The sequence below is a fragment of the Chlorocebus sabaeus genome, chromosome 23 (assembly GCF_047675955.1).
Source record: "Chlorocebus sabaeus isolate Y175 chromosome 23, mChlSab1.0.hap1, whole genome shotgun sequence".
Taxonomy (NCBI): domain Eukaryota; kingdom Metazoa; phylum Chordata; class Mammalia; order Primates; family Cercopithecidae; genus Chlorocebus; species Chlorocebus sabaeus.
The window spans coordinates 39691133-39715978 of record NC_132926.1 but is presented as its reverse complement, the minus strand read 5'-3'; the positions used below and the strand labels follow the sequence as shown (position 1 = coordinate 39715978).

The 24846-nt window shown below is 44.9% G+C and overlaps 1 long non-coding RNA gene across 2 annotated transcripts in view; it reads left to right on the top strand.

Moving 5' to 3' along the window:
• LOC103244713 (uncharacterized) overlaps positions 1 to 24846 on the top strand; it is a 301134-nt gene that overhangs the window by 78520 nt on the left and 197768 nt on the right. The window lies entirely within an intron of this gene.

The window sequence follows — 24846 nt, the reverse complement described above, 5'->3', positions numbered from 1 at the left end:
GGCTGAAGCTGTTCCTATTCAGCCATCTTGGAACCATCCCTGCCTTTTTTTTTTTTCTGAGAGGCAGTGTTTCGCTCTGTCTCCCAGGCTGGAGTGCAGTGGTGGGATCTCAGCTCACTGCAACCTCCACCTCTTGGGTTCAGGCGATTCTCCTGCCTCAGACTCCCAAGTAGCTGGGACTACAGGCGCCCGCCACCACACCCAGCTAATGTTTTGTCTTTTTAGTAGAGACAGGGTTTCACTGTGTTAGCCAGGATGGTCTCGATCTCCTGACCTCATGATCCGCCCACCTTGGCCTCCCAAAGTGCTCGGATTACAGACGTGAGCCCCTGCACCTGGCCCAGACAGCTCTGTATTCTTAAGGCAGCATTGATCGTCTCAGTCCACTGCTTAGTTACCTTTAGTGATTCCCTATTATCTACCACATAGTAGCCAGGCTCCTTGGTCTGTCACTTAAGGCTCTCAACTAAGTGACTGATTGTGAGCTCCCACATGCATATAGCCTGAGCTGTAGCTAAGTCAGAGGAGCTATTGCTTTATGTATGCAAAGCTTTCCTGCCCCTGTGTCCTTGACTAAGCTTTCTCATTTCTGAAATGCATTTTTCTCCAACCTCCCTATTTGCTATCTCCATCTCTGAAAATTCTTAACAGCCAGAGACCCCTGTTCACCTTTCAACCCATCCCTGAAGCCTTCTGTGGCTCCCCAGCTGCGTAGCTGTCCTTACACATCATAACATGCCTTTGGCAGTTATATTAGTACAAACCTTAATTCTTCAAATCTGTGTAGCAGGTGCCACTCCCAGTGCCACAGAGTCAATTTAATTTTCTTAACTAAGTTTCTTTTCTGAGCTCCCCTTCTACCTGTGAATATACCATCCCATTCGCCACCCTACTCCCCTTGCCTCAGGGCAGCATCTATATTCTAGAGGATTAGGGCCAAGGCAGGATGGGATCTGGTCCTCAGGTGTCATCTGTCTATTTGCTAGAACGCATATCACCCTATCCAGTCCTTAGTCACAGGGACTGGACAGTATGCTTCTTTGTCCCTTGTTTCCCTCTGCAAGACCTCGTTAGGTCCTGCAACTCTGCTTTTCCTGCATTGTCATCTCCCTTAGGCCCATGGGACCCTTCTTCTGCCCCCACACCATGCTGGGAGCAAGGGAACTCTGCATGGTTGCCTAGCACCCCCATGCCTTCATGTAGCCCTGCCTTTCTGAGATCTTGACAGTTGCCCCAGGGATGGGTCACCTCAGCTCTCAGAGCTTAAAAACCTGTCTGGAATTTTTTGCTGTTTCCCCCTCCCTTGGAGTTCATCCTGTTTGGAGGTTCGGTGGGAGACTTTTATCTCCTGTAGGGTCAGGAAGCCTTGTTCTTATATTATCATGTATTTTCCCCCAAAGTGTTAATTACCAGAGTCCATTCCATTCCCAACAGGGTGTAGACTTTGAAGCTCAAAAGAAATTTTCTTCCTGCTTGTCATCCATTCCTTCCCTAAGGCAAGAAACACAAACTAGTCCTGCTGACTGAATAGGGCAAGGGCCATGGAAACCCAGAGAAAAATTCAGCGTTAATGTTGTAACATATTTTCCTGCTCCATGATTTGTAAACCGCTTGAGGACAGGGAACTTGATTTCATTCATCTTAATATTTCCCTAGGGCAACTGAAATAGTTCCTTGCACAGAGAAGGCACTAAATACACATTTTTCAGGCATAAGAATAAATGATGGAGTACATTTTAAATTCTGTATTTTTAGCATTCATGATTTTTCATCTCACCTATGTTAACAGCTGTCCATCTTTCAATAATGTGATGTTAAAATATGAATAGAAAAAAGTTAACCTAGTGGTTGGACTGACTGGATAAAATCAAATAAATGGAAATAAAGATATGTAACACATTCCTTTATTTATACAGCCTATACAGCCTCTCTTACAGCCTAAGAGAAAGAAAAGGACTTTCTCTTGCAAGAGGGGTTGGGAGATAGCTGTGAATGAAAGATTCAAGGCCCCTGGCGGGGTTGTAGGGAGACAGATAATGAACCTGTGTTCAAATAAATAGGATATTTTTAGGTATAGACAGGTGCTATGAAGAAATTCTTACACAGAAATGTAAAACTGCACAGAAGGAAAGGTACACGGTGCTCTGATACAGTAAAACAGAGATACCTGGGAGGAATTCTTGTGCTGAAATCTAAAAGAGGAGTAGGAGTAACCAGGCCGAGGAGACAGTGAAGGCGAGGGTGAGGAGGGGCAGAGCATTTCAGGCAGAGAGAATAGCCCTGTGGCAGGAAGAAGCACGTCCCTGCCCCCATGGAGCTCACAGCCAGTTGGTAGAGGGAACGTTCTCTGTGGCAACACTACCATGGCACACTAATTGGTTTGTTTAATTTCTGCCTGTTATTTCTTTAGGCGCTTGTATCTTGCTAAGTATAATTTGTGCCTTTAAAAAAAATGACAGCTGGCCGGGCGTGATGGCTCAAGCCTGTAATCCCAGCACTTTGGGAGGCCGAGGTGGGCGGATCATGAGGTCAGGAGATTGAGACCATCCTGGCTAACCCAGTGAAACCCCGTCTCTACTAAAAATACAAAAAATTAGCCGGGCATGGTGGTGGGCACCTGTAGTCCCAGCTACTCAGGAGGCTGAGGCAGGAGAATGGCGGGAACCCGGAAGGCGGAGCTTGCAGTGAGCTGAGATCACGCCACTGCACTCCAGCCTGGGTGACAAAGCGAGATTCCGTCTCAAAAAAAAAATTAAAAAATGACAGCCTTTTTTGGTGTATGCTATTTTACGGAATAATGCACTCCTAGTGAGAATATCACTTGTCAGTTAAATAATTCATGAGAGTGAGATGGACAAGGCTAACACAAGTATAGTGTGTTGATTGTATTAGTCTGTTGATTGACTTAGACTTACAACCTCTGACATGGTCTTGGGAAAACTCAGTGTTTGCAAATGCCAGAGTGAGGCGGCATGGAGGGCATAGGTAAGATTTGAGCTGTATATTAGTTAATGTAACCCTAGCTGCTACTAACATATTTTGGTGGCTTAATACATGCATGTTTATTTCTCACTGGATGTTCTAATCAGCAGGTGGTTCTCCTCTAAGCAGTGGTGCAAGCTCCCAGCTTCCTTCCATCTTATGGCGCCACCATTGTCAACATGTTTCTTCTAAGACCATGCAGAAGAGTCATGGTAGATTTTACATGAGAGGTTTTAGTGGGCCAGACCTGGAAGTGACACTCATCACTTCTGCCCATGTATTTCTAGCCAGAACTCAGTCACATGGCCACAGCTTACTGCAAGGAAGGTGGGAAATACAGTCTAGTGATGGGCCCAAGAAGAAGTAGAGACTGCTTTAATGAATCATGAACATCCCTTCTGCAGTTTAATCCTGACACCTCTTCTACTTGGGTTCATTTTCTTCTGTGGCCTCTGTCTAGTCCTTAAAAAATAAAGCCACGTTTGGAAAGTGTGTTCATATATGGCATAAATAAATGGCACTCCCCAAAATTGCTCATTATTTTTACTTTTCTTTCTTCTCTTCCTTCTTTCTTTCTTTCTTTCTTTTTTTTTTTTTTTTTTGAGATGGAGTCTTGCTCTGTCTCCCAGGCTGGAGTGCAGTGGCGTGATCTCGGCTCACTGCAAGCTCCGCCTCCTGGGTTCACGCCATTATCCTGCCTCAACCTCCCGAGTAGCTGGGACTACAGGTGCTTGCCACCAGGCCCGGCTGGTTTTTTGTATTTTTAGTAGAGACGGGGTTTCACTGTGTTAGCCAGGATGGTCTCGATCTCCTGACCTGGTGATCCGTCTGCCTCTGCCTCCCAGAGTGCTGGGATTATAGGCGTGAGCCACCATGCTCAGCTTCATTCATTCTTTGTTAAAGTTGAGAGTCAGGAATTTTTATTAATTTTTTTTCTGAGACAGAGTCTCACTCTGTCACCCAGGCTAGTGTGCAGTGGTACGCTCTTGGCTCACTGTAACCTCCGCCTCTCGGGTTCAGGGGTTCTCCTGCCTCAGCCTCCCGAGTAGCTGGGATTACAGGCACATTCTTGTATGCCTGGCTAATTTTTGTATTTTTAGTAGAGATGTGGTTTTGCCATGTTGGCCACACTGGTCTGGAACTCCTGACCTCAAGTGATCTGCCTGCCTCGGCCTCCCAAAGTGCTGGGATTATAGGCGTGAGTCATGGTGCCAGTGAATTTCTATTAATTTTGATTATTATTTTATAAGTTTGAATATAACCAACTCACCTTTCATATATTTATAAGTCTAAAAAAGTCAATGGACAATGTATAATTTGGAAACCACTTATCTCCATTTGGAGGGAGACCTGGGGGGGGGATATAGTTAGCTTTGGAGAACGTAAGGTCATTTGGTTTTAGAGGTCACTTTATCCTGATCGCATGAAAGGAGAGGATGGAATTCAAGCTTTTTGTGACCTAAACCCTCAGTGTCTGTCTCTATCCTTAGTAACAAATGGAGAAGAGGAACAATAACAGGAGCATTTTTGAGAGCTGTTAATTTTCTGCTTGATTATACAGGGCTATGAAATATGAAAGACATTAGGGACTGTGAGTATGGTTCCCCTAAATGCCCCATTGCCCACAGGGAACCAGCCCAAGGGCTGGGTTGGCTTCAGATGACTGGACAGGTGGCTTGGTAATTAAAACCTTTCCCTTCTAACTGCAGGCCTTGTTTTGCCAGGAATCTGAGGTGAAGAAAATGTTCTAGTTATATGCCTCTACCAGCTGCTTTGAAAGCTTCCTCACAGCTGTCCTCAAACCACAGCAGACAGCCACATCTCTACTTTCAAAATCTTAGGGGCTTAGTGTTATTTGAGATGGGATAAGCAGACATGGAGGTGAGGGAAGATTTCTTCCTGAACTCAAATGTTCTGAGCCCTTTTGAAGAATCAAACAGCACAAAAGAAAGTCTGGAAAGCACGTGTTTCCTCCTTATATCAGCTGTATGCAATGGAGGCTATTATTAGTCTTTGTTTTATTGATGAGACCACTGAGGCACAGAGGATTTAAGTAACTTGATCAAGATCATGCGGTTGAGTGTCAGTTAGGACTGGAATCCAGTCTGCCTTGACCCCAAGTTCAGGCTCTGGTAATCTCCACTCTTAAGAATGCTCGAATTTTAACTCTCACTTTTTCTCCAAATACAGGCTCTACCCTCAGTTTTCCTCCATCTCAGTTCATGGCCATTCAGCCTTCCAGTTGCTCAGGCCAAACACCCTGGCATCATCTTTCAGTTGTTTCTTTCTCTCATGCCCAAAGTAGAATCTATCAGAAAACCCAACTAATTGTATCTTCAAAATATATCAGGAATTTGACCACATCTCACCATTTCCAATGCTATCACCTTTACCAATGCACCTATCTCTTGCGTGGGTTTCTGTAATAGTCTTTACATGGATCTGCTTTTTGCCTTACAATCCTCCAGTCTCTTCTCATCACACCAGAGAGATCCAGGATAGTAAGCAGCTCTACTCTGCAAGATCATTGTGGAAGTGAAATTCCTTCCATCCTGTTGTTCACCTTCCTTTAAGTTTTTGTGCCTACCAGTATGGTCAGAGCTGTCACAGCTCCAAGTCTACATTCAGCCCACAAAAAATGGAGCAAGAGAGGAAATTCTGGGAAGCAATTTCCTTTTAAGCAAGTGATGTAAATTTTGCATGCATCATTTCTACTCACATTTTACTGGCAAGTATGTGGTCACATGGCCAACCTAGCTGCAAGGGAGTCTGTGGATGGAGCTGTATTCTCAAACCCCCACAAAGAGGAGTACTGTGCCACAGAGACCCAGAGGGTCAAGGGGTAGACCAGTTGTGGGGCTGCTCAGGAGCCAGGGTGAGTGTTGATGATAGCTGAACCTAGAGAGGAGGCAGTGGACATGGGGAGAGCTAGGCAGGTTTGGGATGTATTTTGGAGGTAAAGTTGACCCAACATAAAATGGGGTGGGCATAGAGACTGAGGAGAAGCAGGAATTAAGGATGATTCCCAACTCTTTATGCTTTGAGAGACAGGGTGGTATCATTTTCTGAGGGAGCAGTCATTGAACATACATGTCTCTGGAGCAGCCACCGTGGACCAGTGCATGAGCTCCTCTTCGGGGGTCCATCTTACATCACAGTGGAGGCAACCATGGAGGTTGGAATGGCCCAGAGGTAGAGTCTGAGGGGTAGTCTGCCTGATCCATCAAATGTATTTTGTCTTAAAATGCTTCAAAGGAAGAGGGGGGCAGGTCAGCCTCTTCTTGGTGCATTGATAGACCAATGTGCTGGACAGTGTGGAGGTTGAATAAAAAAAAACCAGGCACCCTAAAGACCAAACTGCATGTGGTTGAAGCCCCTATTGGGTCTGAATAGCTGTTTGGGGGGTTGAGAGAAGGGAGGGGCTACTACATTTCAGTACCTAGGTCAAAGGGGTCATGTTCCCAGCACCTTGATGCTCCTTGACTTTGAGGGCTCTCAAGTGTTTTTCTGTCTCTTGTTTGCCTGAGTTGGAGCATATAATAGGGAACTGTGTTTGCTATTAGAGTAGTCAAGAGGCTGAGGGTCTGGAAGGATGGATAATAACTCACACAGCAGGGCAGTTACAAGAAGAAGTAAGGAAAAGGGGGTTGTGGTAGGCTCAGAGGTTGGACACACCTCACTTTGAGCCTGGGATGAGCCCAGCTAGTGCTATCCTCTATGAGAATGTGCCTGGAGCACTGTCAGGTTCTAAAAATGTTAGCTAGTTTAAAAATGCTGCTTGATAGTAGTTTCTAGGTCACTCAGCATTGTGCCGTGTAATTTTTTTTAACCTCTGTTTTACAGTGGAGAACAGTAAGGTTAGAGAATTAGTACAAAGCACCATGGTAGGTAAGGAGAACCAGGATTTGAACCCTTGCTTATAAATACTCTGATGTTCAATTCATATCCTGGGTCTTCTGGTGTCTAGAGAGTTAAGTGTTGACAGGACCTGGGTAGCTCATGGTGTCCTTTAGGAAAAGAGCTCCAAGGCACGCGATTGCAGCATGGGTTTGATTCCAACTCCACCTCCACTGGCTTCTGGGACCCTGAACCTCCAGTCACTTGTGTAGCCTCCTGGAATGTTTTCTCTTCCTTAAAATGGGAAGTAACCATTTGCCTACTACCTTTGGGGATTGTTGGAAGAATTCCATGAAATGGCACCCACGAAGGCACTTGGGTGTTGGTCAACCACAGATCTCAAAGAAGTGACCAAAATGTGGACATGGGGACCCAAATGCCTGTGCTTAGGCTAAATCTGTGGATGCTGTTTGTGAGTAGGGAAATGTGGTTGGCTGTTGGAAAACCCAAGTTGTGTCCATGGTAAGAAAAAAAAAGAAAAGAAAAGAAAAGAAAAAAGAACTTTAGATAAGTGCCAATATGAAAAGTGAGGAAAAGTCTTAATTTCCCTCTGAAGATTGATGTGTTACTGAGGGGTGACCAGAACTCCTAGATCAGTGGATTTGTCTATATAGCCATGATCTCTCCTGATTGTCATGATACCTGGGACATGTAGGAATCATCATTTTCCTCATACCATAGATGAGGCAAAGGCGGAGCTGGACCTGCAGATGCTGTGGCATCCTTAGTCTAAGACCTCCCTCACACACTCCCTGGCTAAGGAACCTCTGTCTTGCCAGTTCCTCCAGCACTGATCAGGCTTAGGGGACTCACCTACTGGCAGCAAGACCCTGAGCCATAAACAGAATGCTAAATTATCAATGGAAGGATGGAGAAACCGTGATGATTATTCTGGGAATCTCAATTTCAAGATCCAGGAACTGAATCAATCTTAGCAAGCATGAAATCAAAGCAAGAAGCTAGGGAGTCTTTGTGGGATATTTTATCTAACCTGTCTGGATGAAGACCATTTGAGCTTCCACTTTGTCATTTATCTTCCAACAGACCAAAACTCTCCAGGCCACCAGATATAGGGTCTCCTGGGTAAGCTCTGACATGTTCTTTTACTCAGTTCTCCCTTTTCGGCATCTGCTTTTGAGTCACCAAAAACTTCTGTCACTGCAACTCCTCCTCCTCACATGGTATGATAGTTTCTGAGGCCAGACCTTCCATGCTATTAGCTGAATTGAAACCAATGTCTTCCTTTTGAGTTTTTCTGAGTCCAGGAGCCTTTAGGATGTACCCTTGTCACATGAGCCGTGCACTTAGGCATCAAGGCTTATGTGGTAAATTTCTGGAGGAAAACGTTCATTCAGCTAACCACATTTCTTTTTTTTTTTTTTGAGACAGAGTCTCGCTCTGTCGCCCAGGCTGGAGTGCAGTGGTGCGATCTCAGCTCACTGCAAGCTCCGCCTCCCGAGTTCACGCCATTCTCCTGCCTCAGCCTCCCGAGTAGCTGGGACTACAGGCGCCCGCCACCACACCCAGCTAATTTTTTGTATTTTTAGTAGAGACAGGATTTCACCGAGTTAACCAGAATGGTCTCGATCTCCTGACCTTGTGATCCGCCCGCCTTGGCCTCCCAAAGTGCTGGGATTACAGGCGTGAGCCACCGCGCCCGGCCCTAACCACATTTCTTTTACGCTGGTCCCTTTTAGCTTCCACACCAGCATGAGGCATCTTCTAATCTCCAAATTCTAGGTTACATCCTCTTTGGGAATGCCCTCTCCTCCGTACTGAATATATTTATTCCAATCCAGTGAATATTTGTTGGGGACCTCTCATGTATATGACACCGTGGTGGCCACTGTAGGCTTAGCAAGATTAGAATATTTGGTTAAAGGGCACAGGCTTTGGAATCAGACCTGGGTTTGCGTTCTAGCTCCATCACTTACTGACTGAATCAAGTTACTGACTTCAGTTTCACCCTCTGTAAAACTGGGATAATAGTACTTACCTCAATAGTTTTTTTGGTGAGGATTAAATAACGAAATGTATATGAAGTGCTTAGCTCAGTGGTCGTACTTAAGTGCTTAGTGAAAATAAGCCAAACTTAAAAATACAGACAATACTCTGCACATCCCTAAACACGTGTATGGAGTTCCCTCCACAGGCCGGACTTGTTCTAGGTGATGCAGATCTGCAGTGGTGAAATCAGAGTATGTTTTTGTCCTTATCAAGCTCAAAGTCTAGTCTGGGGGGGTGGGAGGTGTAAATAGTAAGCAAATAGACTCACAAGTATAATGTCAAATAGTGAAAAGTGCTTTGAAGAAAAATAATATGAAGTAAGAGGACAGAATGACAGGGGTAGACGGGGTGGAGGTCTTGCTTCTCATGCTTGTCCCTTAACCTAGAATCTTCACATCTGCTGTACCCTCTTCCTGGAGGTTTCCTACTTCCCCATACCCTCAGGGATTGCTCTCACTTCTTTCAGGTGTCTGCTTCTATATCACCACCTCCCAGAGGCACACCTAATCTAAACAATTATACACAAACTCAAAATGTGTAAAGAGATGCCATTCCTGCCTTTGAAGTTTATAATTCAGTAAAATTGATAAGTACACAAATGACTCCATGCTCAGATTAAGGTAATTGACTTATTTATTTGTTTGTTTGTTTGTTTGTTTGTTTGTTTGTTTTGAGATGGAGTCTTGCTGTGTCTCCCAGGCTGGAATGCAGTGCGTGATCTCGGCTCACCGCTACCTCCGCTTCCCAGATTCAAGCAATTCTCATGCCTCAGCCTCCCAAGTAGCTGGGATTACAGGCACCTGCCACCATGCCCAGCTAATTTTTATATTTTTAGTAGAGACAGGATTTCGCCATGTTGGCCAGGCTGGTCTCAAACTCCTGACCTCAAGTGATCTGTCTGCCTCGTCTTCCCAAAGTGCTAGGATTACAGGTGTGAGCCACCATGCCCAGCCTGTAATTGCCTTATGAGAAGTACAAATAAAATTCAGTGAAGAGAATCGGGAAATGTGATATTTTAAAACTGGTACTTAAGATGTTGCTTGGTATAAAAAGACCAGGGACTTTGGAATCAGAGCAACTGTGTTCAAATCCCATCTCTGCCCCTCACTACCTTGGGGACCTTAGGTGTCACTCAGTAACACAGATATAAGAAAGCTACTCCTAGGGGCTGCTGTGTTACGTGAGAAACACGCTAAGCCCCCAGTGCCTGTGGTAGTACCAGAGGTCAGCTCTCAATGGCACCAGTTTCCATAACTCTGTATTGTTCATTGTAGCGTTTGGTTTTGGTTTTCATCAACATTCTACTCTCACAATGTGGTATTGTCTTGGGATGGTCTATCTGGGCATCTGGCTCTGCCAGGAGAAGACGAGTTTCTTGAGGACATGGACTGCCGTGTCCCCAGCGTGGGTGGCCATGCCTGTCATGCAGGGGGCTGTTGATCAACGATAATGGGTGCATGCCTCTAGCAGAGACACAACTGTTCTGTACGGTCAGGAACCCCAAGGGATGGTCTGTTCTATTCTCTGTCTCTGCACCTCAATACCCAAAAATTGTTTTTGACAGATGGATGTTTAGCATGTTCTTGAAGGAAGAAGAATCTGTGCCCCCTCTAGGGAAATGCACGTTGGGTTTAACCACATAATTCAAAACAGGTGAAATGATGCTGGCATGCCCACCTCTTCTAGCCTGGATTCTGTTTTAATGCCCTAGTTTTTATAGGAATAAAAGAGTATTGATTTTTCCAGTGTAAGGGCTGTAGCCAGATTTGTATTATTTTAAAATCAGATATACTTTTTAAAACATGGAAATTTTTATGTTAGCTAAATCCTAGTTATCCCAGGAATGCCTAATGTCAAATAGTAGCCTTTCCTGGCATATCTCTCCTCCTGCATTTTTAAAAAAAGAGCTTTCTGTTTGTTTGTTTCTTTTTGCCTCATAGCAGCTCTGCCATTAAATACCTAAGACACAAAAGAGAGACAATCTAAATAATTATCCTTATGAAATTTTATTAAGATATGGGTGGGAAGAGGGAGCGCAGAGGCCACTGCCTCCTTGTGAGCTCAGGATGCTCGCCCTGTAGCAAAACATAGTTTAGGGAAAAGTTCACTGTGAATTTAGAGATGACATCTGGAATCGTATGTCAAGAAGCTTGTATGTGTCATGAGAGCTCTTCTGGTGGGCACTTCCCTACTCCTCAGGGCTCCTACCCTGGATCATAGAACGTGGACCACCGAAATACCCATGCTCTGGGGTCTCTGGCAGCCCTGTAATGCTGCAGCCACAAACCATGAGGGGCTTCTCTTCTTTTATCTTCTTTTTATTTTTTTGTCATAATCAAAACCTTGACCTGTGACAGTGAGCTGCCAGGGGACTCCATTGCCTTGGAGGCTCCCTGGCTCCCCAGGATAGAAAGCTTCATCAGAAAAGAAATGCCCACTGAAAGCTGCTGTGGCAGACGCCTCCCCTGAAGGAAACCTGAAGACCTTGAATAAAGGTGGCACCCAAGTGCCTACTCTGCTTAAAGAATGTGTGCAACATCCAGCAAACAGTAATGCATGCTCATTTTCTTTATGTGGATTGGTGTTAACAGTTGGGTCCCATGCTGTGGCTTTGATGAAACCACTTGCTTCTGTCAGTTGATGGGGCATCTGCAAGAGTGGAGTTATGTTTAGTCCATCTTGGTTATGGTGGATGCTTCTGGAGTGACTTAATAATAGGAAAAGGGGCAAAACACTCACCCAAGCCGGGATGTGTTCCAGAGAGGGCCCCATTGTCTACAGCTCTCAAGGCTGTGTGTGATGCTGTGACTGCCTGCCCTCCCAGAGCTTCCTGCCTCCCAGGAAGAATGATCATTCCACTGTGCCTTCCCCTCTGCTGATGGGAACTTAGCCTCCAAGGGTTTGAAAACCAGCCTCCAGGGCTAGCTCTGCTCTTCACCCATTGCTGCTTATAAGTCAGGACCTGTGAGTGATAAACCTCCCCACCCTAGCCTTCACACCAAATGGAAAAAATGGGCACCTTGGAGTATTCCTTTGAAAGATTTCTGATTTCTCCACCCACCACCACCTCCATCATGAAAGGTCCATTGATAGCCATGAGATTTCTGAACACATTCAGGTTTAGTGTCCCCTCCTATGCATCAGCCTTGTAGGCCTGGACACTCCTCCTTTTACTGGTGGATCCAGCCACTGGTGCCTGACTCTTTTACTCCTCACCTCCACCACCTCCTCTTGGACTTGGTTCTGTTGTTCATCCCTGTATGGTACATATCTATGGCCTTTCTTTCACCAGCGGCTTATTTCTCCCATTAAGATGTCCAAGTCTCACTGATCCTTAAAAGGGACCATCCTGTGGCCCCATATCCTCTCTAGCCTCCACCCCACCTTTCTTTTCCCTTTCTCACCCAAGTAGTCTATGTGAACTCTGTCCACTTAACTCTCATCCTCTACCCAACTCATTGCCCTCTGACTTCTTTCCTTACCATGCAAGGGAGCAAGGCTCCCTGTGAGACCCACAGCGCATCTCCCCAGTGCTCTGTCTCCTTTGGCTCCTCCTGTCTCTGGACCTCCCTGCTGCACCTGGCCCAGGTGGGCACTGCCTCCAGCTTCAAACTCTCCTCTCTTAGCTTTTGAGACTTCAAGCTTTCTTGCTTCTGCCCCAATTCCTTTAACTATTTATTTCTCTTCTACATGAATTTCTCTTATGTTTCTAAAAATTTGATGGCCCCAGAGATACTTCCCTGACTGCTTCTCATTCTACTTCAACCCTGGGCAATGGCACCCACAGGGCTTTGGCTGCCACCTAAATGCCAGTGACTCCCAGATGCATGTCTGCAGCTCAGACCTCTTCCCCATCAGGGGTGTCAGATGGAAATGTCCTCAGGGGCCAAGCAGGTAAAGAAAATAAATGAAACTGACTGTGAGTCTGGCAGACCAGAGAGCTGCTGGTTTTAGCCAAAGTGGGTGGCTGCTGCTGGGCTCCAGCCAACTCTTGATACATAGGAATTCAGGAGCAGTGTCACCAGATTTCCCAATTTTCCCACAAAAGCTAGAAATACATAATCCTGTTTGGAATCTCTCAAAGATTAACTGTTGGTTCAATTTTTTTTTAACATCTTTCTGAACCAAAGCCCATCTGAGAACTAGATCTGACTATGGACCACTAGCCTGGGTTCATGGTTTGCACTCCACTGACTGTTCAATGTCTTTATTCCAATGCCCATGGGCACTTCAAATTGAGCCGGCCCCAGACCATCTCTTCCCCAAACCCGCCTAGCCTCCCCTCCATGTACCTTATCTCAGTTAGCAAACTTCCTTCTAACCTGCTCACCCAAGCTAGAAATATGGAGGAAGGTGTCCTTTCCTTCCTCCTTTCCCTCCTCCTCCCACATTCACTAAATTCTACCAACATAACTTGCTACATAAATCTTAAATCTATTCTTACCTCTCCATCCCTTACCACCGTTATCGTAGCTTAGGCTGCTAGCATCTGTTGCCTGGTCTAGTAGCCTTTCAAGAGTTTGAGTGATGATTCATAGCAGTCGACTCCCACCATGTGTAAATTATTCTAAGCCAGACATGTAACCTTATCCCCTGACAATGATTGGTTTTAGAATGGGGTGTGTGACCCAGTTGGGGCCAGTGAGATGGGAGGGAGGGTTTGCTGGGAAGCTTCTGGAAAAGTTTTCTTGCTAAGAAAGAGATACATAAAAGAGGCCGGGCACGGTGGCTCATGCCTATAATTCCAGCACTTTGGGAGGCCGAGGTGGGTGGATCACTTGAGGTCAGGAGTTCAAGACCAGCCTGGCCAATATGGTGAAACACCATCTCTACTAAAAATACAAAAATTAACCGGGTGTAGTGGTGTGCACTTGTAGTCCTAGTTTCTCAGGGGGCTAAGGCAGGAGGATCGCTTGAGCCCATGAGGAGGAGGTTGTAGTGAGCTGAGAGCATGCCACTGTACTCCAGCCTGGGCAATGGGAGTGAACCCTGTCTGAAAAAAAAAAAAAAGAGATACATAGAAGAGATGGCTCCCTTCTGTCTATGGTCATCACTGTGCCTGGATGCCTGGATGTCACCCTGGGAAGTGCTGCAGCCATCTCCTGAAGATGAGAAAAGGCAGCCTGTAGGCAGAGCCAGCCACAGAGAGAAGTAGAGTGATGGGAAGGAGAGAGGGAGGGAACTTGGGTCCATGGTGATGTTGTTGAGCCACTGAATAAGCCTTCCCTGCTGTTTGTCATCTCAGAGCTTACAGCTATACCAGATAATACGTCTCTTGATAAATTCAGCCAACTTGAGTCAGAGTTTTGTGTTTAAGGAAGCCAAAGGCATGCTGGCTGGTACCCCTGTCTCCTGCCTCCAGGCCTGTGCTCCATCACTCCACATGACATCTGACTGCCAGGGTGGTCCCTCAGGATGCTAATCTGATGGCATTGCCTCCTGCTCATGGCTCCTGTTGCCCATAGGATAAAGCCCCAGGACCTTGGCAGAATATACAAAGGCCTCCATGACCAGGCCCCCTGCCTCCACAGCCAAAGCAATTCTTACTCCTTAATGCGAACCTGATGCTCACTGTAGTCTGCCCTGCTTGCAGTTCCCTACATCAGTGACACTGTTTAACTCTTTCATTCATTTGACAAATCCACACAAGTGCAGACTCTGTGCCAGGGAGCAGTTCCATGTGTGGGGATACAGAAGGGAACAATCCGGATGAAGTCCCTGCCTTCACTGATGTACTGGCTACTGCCCCAAGTCCTCTGCTGTCACCATCCCCTCTCCCTGGATTGCCTTCCCCTCTGTCTTGATCTGACAAATGCCTACTTCTTTTTTCAGTGCAGTGTTTAGCCCTTGAAATAGCTTACATACAGATTGAGTATGCTTCATCCAAAATGCTTGGGAACAGAAGCTTTTCAGATTTGGAATATTCGCCTTATACTGATTGAGCATCCCAAATACAAAAATCCAAAATCCAAAATGGTCCAATGAGCATTTTCTTTGAGCATCATGTTGGCACTCAAAAAGTTTTGGACTTTGGAGCATTTCAGATTTGGGATGCTCAACCTGTATGTGTATTTCAAGTTGTTTACCAACTTTATTTTATTTTATTTTATTTTATTTTAGGAGATAGAGTCTTGCTCTGTTGCCCAGGCTGGAGGGCAAATGGTGTGATTTCAGCTCACTGCAACCTCCACTTCCCAGGTTCAAGTGAGTCTTCCGCCTCAGACTCCCGAGTAGCTAGAATTACAGGTGTGCACCACCACATCTGGCTAATTTTTGTATTTTTAGTAGTATTTTAGTTTCACCATGTTGGTCAGGCTGGTCTCAAACTCCTGACCTCAGGTGATCCACCTGCCTCAGACTCCCAAAGTGCTAGGATTACAGGGAGCCACCATGCCCGGCCCAAATGTTTTATTTTTGAAAAACTTCAAACACAAAGGATCATACAATGAAATATTCATGTACCTTCACTTAGATTCACTGATTAACATTTTGCCATATTCTTTCCTTGCCCTTGCTGTATGTATGTACACACACATACATACACACGTGGGCGTGCATACACATACACACATACAGGAAAACAAATGTTTTTCAGAACTCTTTGAAAGTTACCTATAGATATCACGACTCCTCACCCATAAATAGTTCAGCATGTGTTCCCTAAGACCAAGCATGCTGTCTGGTAGCCTGAGGCAGGAGGATCTCTTGGTCCAGGAGTCTGAGGTTGTACTGCGCTGTGATCCTGTGACCGCGCCTGTGAATAGCCACTGTATTCCAGCCAGGGAATCTAAAAACAACAATGAAAATGCTCTCCTATATAACCACAATGCCATTATACTCAAGACATTTAATATCAATACAATAATATTTAATATGCAGTCTACAGTCAACTTTCCTCAATTGTCACAAATATGTTTATGGATTTTTTTTTTTTTTTTCCTATCAGGATCTTCTGAGCTAAGTTCTCATCTCCTTCAGGGGGCCTTCCTTGAACTCCTTCTGGCACTCAATGCCTCATGCTTCCAGAAGGCCATGTGCAGATGGCTGTCGTGGTCTCAGCCTCTCTTGTTACATGAGCTCACCCCTCTTTACATTGAGTCCCATGCTGTGCTTACCTCTGTGTTCTCAGTGCCTAGTGCAGTGTGTGGCACATAGTAGGGACTCAGCACTTTTTGGTTGAGTGGATAATCAAGTAAGTGGCAGAATTAGAGACAAAACCCATGGCCTCACAGCTATTTTCTTGATTCCATATTTAACTGCTTTTTGCAGACAGTGATTATTAATAATGTAAGAGCGGAAAGTCCCATCTGCCAAATGGTGAGAAGAGAGAGGTAATCTAGAAAGATGATTGTGAACAATGGAAAGAACCAACAATTAATGATGCTCAAGGTCATGCCCTTAGAGAAGCATAACCCAGATCTCTGAGAACATCCATCCAGGCAAAACCCTGCCGTCTAACAGTTGTTGCATAGCTTCTGTCGTATTTGCAGGCATATCTTATAAACAGAATCCAGGACCCCTTCCAAGTGAAATGAGTGCAAATCCCACATCTACCTAGAGCCACACTTTCTCCCAAAATGAACTTGTTAGCCCTCCAAGATAGGCTGATGATACCAGGGAAAGATGTCCCTCAGCTGGGATGCATCATTTCTTCCCTCTTCAGTTCTAACTTTAAGTTTGGAGTTAGCTCTGATCTTTTTTAAACAATATAACAGCTGAAACCATAATTAATATTTGGATCCAGGGACTCCAAATGTGAACCCAAAGAACATTTCCATTTTACTGGTGACTATTCCCTAACCAAGAAGAATGTGGATGCAGGATCAGGGTCAGCCAAGTTACTCAGAAAGAGGCTGGCCATTTGTGGGAAGTGACCACTTGCTATATTTTTTGGAGGACTCACTTTTTCTTTCCTAACTGGCCACAGTGTGTGTTACTTGGTCTCTTAAGACCCCTAGGTTCATGAGGAAAGTTCTTTCCAGCAACCACAGGGACCAATCTAAAGGCCAAATAACCTGTCCATCTCACACTCTGCTGTGCACAGCTCAGACACCTATTAAGATCCAGGCATTGTGGATACAAAGGGAAATAAGCCACAGCCTCTAGGAACTCATCATCTATGGGAGTAGGCAGACACACATAGTCCCCCAGTTTATGGAGAATGCAGTGGGAGAGACACGCGTGGACACTACAGAAAGGGTACCAGTCCAACTTGGGGAGGGCACCTCAAGGAAAGCCTGGCTGGGGAAAGTGGGCACAGGCCAGATAGGAATGAGGGAAGCAAGTTGGAGGGCTGTCTAGACCAGGGACATGGAAAGTGGCAATTATGGAAAAAGTCATCATCCTGATGAATGTGGAGACAAAGTGGACATTCACTATATGTTAAAATGATGCATGAAGACTTCCATTTTTTTTTTTTTTTTAAATCACATTATGCTGACACCAGAAGGCCAAAGACTGTCTCCGAGTGGACTTGGAAAATCTTTGCCTCCCTGACACCGGGTGATCCGATAATGTTATTCAAACTAAGGGTTAAAGGTTGAAGACAAGCCCACCCCCCGACAGAAAAATTCAGTGAAGGTAATTATACCACCATCTATTTAGCTGCTAAAGAATTTACCATTCAAGGAGATAGGACCCTGACTCACCAGAGGCGTTTAACAGTCCAGCACTATCACATTACCCAGATTGTATAAAGAGTATGAATGATTTCCGCTCACAGACCTCTAATGGAGGTATCTCTTTACAAAGCCCCTACTTCAGGCCAGCTGAATGCCTCGGCAGTGCCTCCGAAATCCCGCGGTCCTAATCCCTTTAGCAACAAAGATCTGTTTCTTTGCTTAGCATGAAGTAGGCCTCAGAGGCCTGTGTGTGTCTTCGCCTGTAGGCCAGAAGCCTCCTGTTTACAATTTCCCTATTCCTGTTTTTAATGTTGTTCTGAGAGCAGTCACAAAGGGCTAGTTTTGTCCAGCAGGAACAAGGGAGCTATTAGAGTGAGAGGGAGGAAGGAAGGAAGGGGGATCGCAGGGAGGACCCCTCGAGGGATTAGCAGACACAGCTGTTCCCGAAGGGAGAGGTGCTTTAGGCTGTTTATAATTTCCGTCACATTTACATGTTTTAATATTTTATTTCCTTATTTATTTATTTATTTTTTGATCAGTTTCCTATCCACCATGTAAAGCGAGCCTCTTGTGGCCATATTGACAGACTCAGAGTACCTGTTTCAAATGTTTGGGTCAGATGCTGCTTTCCCCTTCAGTGCGGCGCAGCTCTGGTGTGTCGGCCTCCAACTTTTTCTGGGGTCACAGACCTCGCAACCACCAGGTGCCCAAGGAAATCAATCGTTGAGGGGAGTGGCTTCACTTCTTGTCCCATTTGTGTGTGTGGCTAGAATTCTCTAGCCTGAATGATTCATTTAGATCCCATAGACCACCACCTGTATTCACAGAGTCTCAGACTGGCTTTTAAGATGCATTTCATTTTTGTCTCAATGTTACATATCTAACCAGTGTGTTATAAAGGGTATTGACCACAGGCAGCGAATGTATCATATTCTATATTTCTAAAATGCCTTATGGCAATTGCTTTAAGAGAATTATCCATGATTTCATCCTAAAGCAAACAAGTTTCCATTTGTGTCACCTTGTATTTCTTGTCTATGTACATACTTAGTGTTTGCATTTTACAATAAAACCAAAGATAGAATTTTAGTCTTAATTTTCCATAATATTATGGCATGCATATTATCCAAGAAAATTTGTTTCCAAAACAAAAAATTCCAAAAATTTCTATCCGAGAAAATTTGTTTCTCTTTTTTTAAAAACTCCTCCTCCCTCCTTGTCTTACCCTCTTCCCTGTTAGGAATATTTGCAATGGGTTGTACATCCCTCCACATCTAGCTCTGTGCTCAAATAATCATATGAAAGCCTTTTAAAATCTTGGATTGGAGGAATCATTATTTTATTAAAATGAAATTATATATTATCTATTTCTGTACATGTTTCCTCACTTAATATTCAGAGGAAAATGCCTTTAATATAATATTTTTAAGCTAACATGGTGTATGCAGGGTCATCTTGCCTGACAGCACCCTTTGGTTAAAGTCGCAGATGCCTATGTATATGGCAGGTTCATTTCTGCTCTGTTTTTCTTAAGTTTTACTTTTTCCTAGGGAAATTTAGTCAAGAAATAAATGACTTTCTCAAATGTCCAGTCGGCCCATTGCTGACCCTATGGGCTCTCATTGCTTTGGGGTAAGTTTCCGGACTTCAGCATCTTTTAGATCTGGCTGACATGCTACTACTGTTACAGAAATGTTCCTCACGATAGTCTCAAAAGTTAAGTATATGCAGTTTCCTTTTGCAGGAGCCTGGGATGTGAGCTAATCTTTAAGTGAAGGAGAGAAGGGACAGTGATTAACATTCTCCAAACTCACTGAGGGACAGCTGTTCCAAACCCTTCCTTCCTGCTCAAAGTAGTTTTCAAGAGGAACTTAAAAAAAAATTTTTTTTTTTTTTTTTTTAAAGAAGAATATGGAGTTCTTCCAAGATTGCTCAATTTTTCTTTCTCTAAAGTAAAATAGTTCAAACCTCGTGCCAATCCAAATGCACTTTCTGTATTGGGCCCCACTGGAAATGTGGACCATAAGATAAGATGCACAGCTTCTGGAATACCGTTTTTCAGATCTGGCCAGAAAGAAAAGCCACAATTTCAGCTGCTTTGATTTCCCCTCATGCTTTTTTTTTTTTTTCTTCTGAGACGGAGTCTCGCTCTGGAGTTGACCAGGCTGGAGTGCAGTGGCCGGATCTCAGCTCACTGCAAGCTCTGCCTCCCAGGTTTACACCATTCTCCTGCCTCAGCCTCCCGAGTAGCTGGGACTACAGGCGTGCACCACCTCGCCCAGCTAGTTTTTTATATTTTTTAGTAGAGACGGGGTTTCACCATGTTAGCCAGGATGGTCTCGATCTCCTGACCTTGTGATCCACCTGTCTTGTCCTCCCAAAGTGCTGGGATTACAGGCTTGAGCCACTGCGCCTGGCCTCCCCTCATGCTTTTTAAAGAGAAATGCAGAGGATATTTCAGGGAACATGAACTTCTGTGAGTCCCTGTCATCTCACTCCCCCATTGAATAGGTTTCTTTGGAAGGATTACAGATCTGAGGTGGTGATTATTGTTTTGGTGATAACATGCATTTTGAAGGGACCATTTTCGATGAGAAAACTTGTTTTTTTTTGAGATGGAGTTTTGCTCTTGTCACCCAGGCTGGAGTGCAGTGACACGGTCTCAGCTCACTGCAACCTCCACCTCCTGGGTTCAAGTGATTCTCCTTCCTCAGCCTCCCGAGTAGCTGGGATTACAGGCAGGCGCCACCATGCCCTGCTAAGTTTTGTATTTTTAGTAGAGACGGGGTTTCACTATGTTGGTCAGGCTAGTCTCGAACTCCTGACCTCAGGTGATCCACCTGCCTTGGCCTCCCAAAGCATTGGGATTACAGGCATGAGCTGCTGCCACCAGTGAAAAAAACATTTTAAAGATGTCTTTGCATTCCAAGTTTAAATCAAAGGTTCTGTGAATTTTACTAAATGCTTTTATTAAAATACCTAGAATTACCCAATATACAATAGCCTTTAGGTTTTGAATGTGACGATTTCGTTAGCCCATGCCAAGGAATTGCCCTTGACAGAGGAACTGTCTTCCTTCATCTGAAAATGGGGATTCTTTGATGCAAAGTGGTGCACATATGGGGCATGATATAGGGCGGGATCTCTGTGTAGCCATCCAAGGCAACAAAATCAATGCTGACCATCAGTGGGTGGCAGACACCACAGTGCCAGCATCTTATATTCATCAAGACTATGTGAATGAAAATGCAGACGAGAGAATGCATCAGACCCTTTTCTAGCTTTAGAAAGTGTGTATCAATTTAACTAACTCCATATAAATGATCAAATTATAGGTGAAGAAAAAAGAAGATGAAATTTGTCCCTTTTCCTTTTGCCCAATATACAATCTAAAAAAATTAACCAAAAGGGCAAAAAGGAAACTTGATAACATATTAATTTTTTTCAAAATTGATTTATTGATTTTTTTTTTTTTTTTTTTTTGAGACACGTTCACTCTGTAGCCCAGGATGGAGGCACAGTCATGGCTGACTGTAGCCCTGACCTCTTGGGCTCAAGCAGTCCTCCTGCCTCAGTCTCCCTAGCGACTGAGACCACAGGCTCCTGCCACCACACCTGGCTAATTTTTAAATTTTCTGTAGAGATGGGGTTGCACGATGTTGCCCAGGATGGTCTCAAGTGATCCTCACACCTTGGCCTCCCAAAGTACTGGGTTTATAGGCATAAGCTACCATGCTGAGCCCGGATTTATTTATCTTTTACAGTAAAAACTGCCTTTTCAAGAAAATAATAAAAAACATAATACAGAGTCAAGGAGAGTAAAAACAAAAGTCAACCCCCCCAAATTATATTCCCCAGTAACTACTATTTATGTGAGGTGTTAAAATTAAGAACAAGTACAAACATGCTCTTGTAGCCTAAGTAAAGACTAGCTCTAAATGATGTCAATTCAATCCATTGAAAATGAAAAAATTCATCCTGAAACAATTTTTATTTTCATGTGGTTGTCCAGACAGGAGGGAACAAAGAAGAGTTTTGGGATGGGGGCAGGAGGATGTAGGGAGGGCTGAGCTTCCAGGAACACTGCTTTACAGAGGAGTTCTGTTTTTTGTTTTTGTTTTTGTTTTTGTTTTTTGAGATGGAGTCTCACTCAGTCGCCCAGGCTGGAGTGCAGTGGCGCAATCTCAGTTCACTGCAAACTCCACCTCCCAGGTTCAAGAAATTCTCCTGCCTCAGTCTCCCAAGTAGCTGGGACAACAAGCGCCCACCACCACATCGACTAACCATGCCTGGCTAATTTTTGTATTTTTAGTAGAGACAGGGTTTCACCATATTGGCCAGGTTGGTCTCGAACTCCTGACCTTGTGATCTGCCCACCTTGTGCCTCCCAAAGTGCTGGGATTATGGACATGAGCCACTACACTCAGCTGTCAGAGAAGTTCTTCTTTTATCTGCCTTGTATCTTCATATTCTGCCCAAAACTGTGTGTGTTTGAAGGGGGTGGGAGAGAGGTAGAAGGGAAGCATTCTGTTACTACTAAAAACTATTTGAAAATAACAGTTTTATCTAGAGGACAACTCATCCTTCTGTAGCTTTTTAAAAATGTGCATTACTTTGTTTTTTTGTTTTTTGTGGTTTTTTTTTTTTTGAGACAGAGTCTTGCTCTGTCATCCAGGCTGGAGTGTAAGGGCGTGATCTCAGCTCACTGCAAGCTCTGCCTCCTGGGTTCAGGCCATTCTCCTGCCTCAGCCTCCCGAGTAGCTGGGACTACAGGTCCCCACCACCAGGCCTGGCTAATTTTTTGTATTTTTAGTAGAGACGGAGTTTTATGGTGTTAGCCAGGATGGTCTCAATCTCCTGACTTTATGATCTGCCTGCCTTGGCCTCCCAAAGTGCTGGAATTACAGGCATGAGCCACTGCGTCCGGCCTGTTTTGTTTTGTTTTTTTTGAGACAGTGCCTTGCTCTGGCACCCAGTGGCATGATCTTGGCTCACTGCAACTTCCGTCTCCTGGGTTGAAGCAATCTCCTGCTTCAGCCTCCTGAGTAACTAGGATTGCAGGTGCACACCACCACGCCCGACTAATTTTTGTATTTTTAGTAGAGATAAGGTTTCACCATGTCAAGGCTGGTCTCAAACTCCTGACCTCAGGTGATCTGCCCGCCTTGGCCTCCCAAAGTGCTGGGACTACATGTGTGAGCCACCACACTTGACCTGCTGCGCTACTTTTAATGCTGCTTCGACTAATCGTGTTTGGGCCTTATGTGGGCAAAGTCACAGTTACGGCTATGGATGGATTTGTTAAAAGGTGCATGCCTCAGAATCATCCAGATCTCAAATCTTCCAGGGGTTGAAAGTGATTGGAAATGTTTTCTCATGTTGAGTATTAAGAGAAAAAAACAAGCTCCAAATGCCCTACCATCTGTCTATATTACAAATTGCCCAGAGCTATGAGAATAGTTTTCTGTAGGAAAAATCATGGTGGCTTATCCACATAAAATGTGAACTTACAGTTGCTGACAAACGCTACTAGACCACAATCATGGTCCACCAAATTACATTTGTGGAGTGAGAGAATCAGATGTCTTCCTTCCTATTATTGATTGTTCCCCGTGTCTCATTCTGATAAAACATTCTTTCCTTGAATTTTAACCAGTGACATGGTGCAGAATTAGATCCACATGTGCTGATTTTTCCATTCTATTTTTTCCCTTGGAGTCTGAAGAAAGTCAGTCCTGGAATGCATGCATCAACCCTTTAGAGAATCTTTTTTATGAACAAATATTCTAGCCTTTGTAACTACAAGTGCTGAAGTTACAGTACAATATCCATTATAATCCCTATTTTCATTTGCTTCTAACTTTCCAGTAAGGTATCCTTTGGGTTGAAACTTTCCATGCTTCATTTCATCTCAAACGTGAATTTATTTTGGAAAGTTCACACTAATTTAATTCAGGGACTTGGAAGGGGTGTGAGAGTAAAAATATACCTTCTTCTATTCTACAAACAAATGTGAGACTTCAGTCATAGATAACTTCAGAGTAGCCAAGCAGTGGAACAATAAACAGGTCTCCGAAAATCTGTTGAAGTAAAGCAGGTTGAAGTGATTAACCACAGATTTCTTGTACGCACTGAACAGCCTGGAGTGCCTTGAGGCTCTCGGTCTCTTCTGAAGGACCGTGGACAAAATGGGGAATCTGGGGGCCTGGATGGGAAAGATGAGAGATTTAATTTGGGTCAGGGCAAACTACCGTATGGTCCACAAAGTTTTAAAACACATTGATTATTGTCAAAGGCTCTTCTTTTAAAAGAGGAGCTAATTGAAATGCCATAGAGACTAAGTTACCCAAGCCTGTAACATGATGTCTATGAATATAAGGCTAGGGTCCCTAGGACACTGAAATAGAATGGTCTAGAACAAGATTTCTCAACTTCAGCACTATTGACATTTTGAGCCAGATAATTGTTTGTTGGAGGTGGTGGAAGTGGCAGCAGTGGCAGTGGTGGCAATTGTGTTGGTTGTGATGGTGGCGGCAGTGGTGGCAGCGGTGGTGACTGTGTTGGTTGTGATGGTGGCGGCAGTGGTGGCAGCGGTGGTGACTGTGTTGGTTGTGATGGTGGCGGCAGTGGTGGCAGCGGTGGTGACTGTTGGTTGTGGTGATGGTGGTGGCAGTGGTGGCAGCGGCAGCAATTGTGTTGGTTGTGATGGTGGTGGCATTGGCGGCAGTGGCGGCGATTGTGTTGGTTGTGGTGATGGTGGCGGCAGTGGCAGCATTGGCGATTGTGTTGGTTGTGGTGATGGTGGTGGCAGTGGCGGCGGTGGCGATTGTGTTGGTTGTGATGGTGGTGGCAGTGGCGGCGGTGGCGATTGTGTTGGTTGTGATGATGGTGGTGGCAGTGGTGGCGGTGGTGATTGTGTTGGTTGTGGTGATGGTGGTGGCAGTGGCGGCGGTGGCGATTGTGTTGGTTGTGGTAATGGTGGTGGCAGTGGTGGCGGTGGCGATTGTGTTTGTTGTGGTGATGGTGGTAGCAGTGGCGGCGGTGGCGATTTTGTTGGTTGTGGTGATGGTGGTGGCAGTGGTGGCGGTGGCGATTGTGTTGGTTGTGGTGATGGTAGTGGCAGTGGCGGCGGTGGCGACTGTGTTGGTTGTGATGGTGGTGGCAGTGGCGGCGGTGGCGATTGTGTTGGTTGTGATGATGGTGGTGACAGTAGTGGCATTGGCGATTGTGTTGGTTGTGGTGATGGTGGCGGCAGTGGCAGCGGTGGCGATTGTGTTGGTTGTGTTGATGGTGGTGGCAGTGGCGGCGGTGGCGATTGTGTCGGTTGTGGTGATGGTGA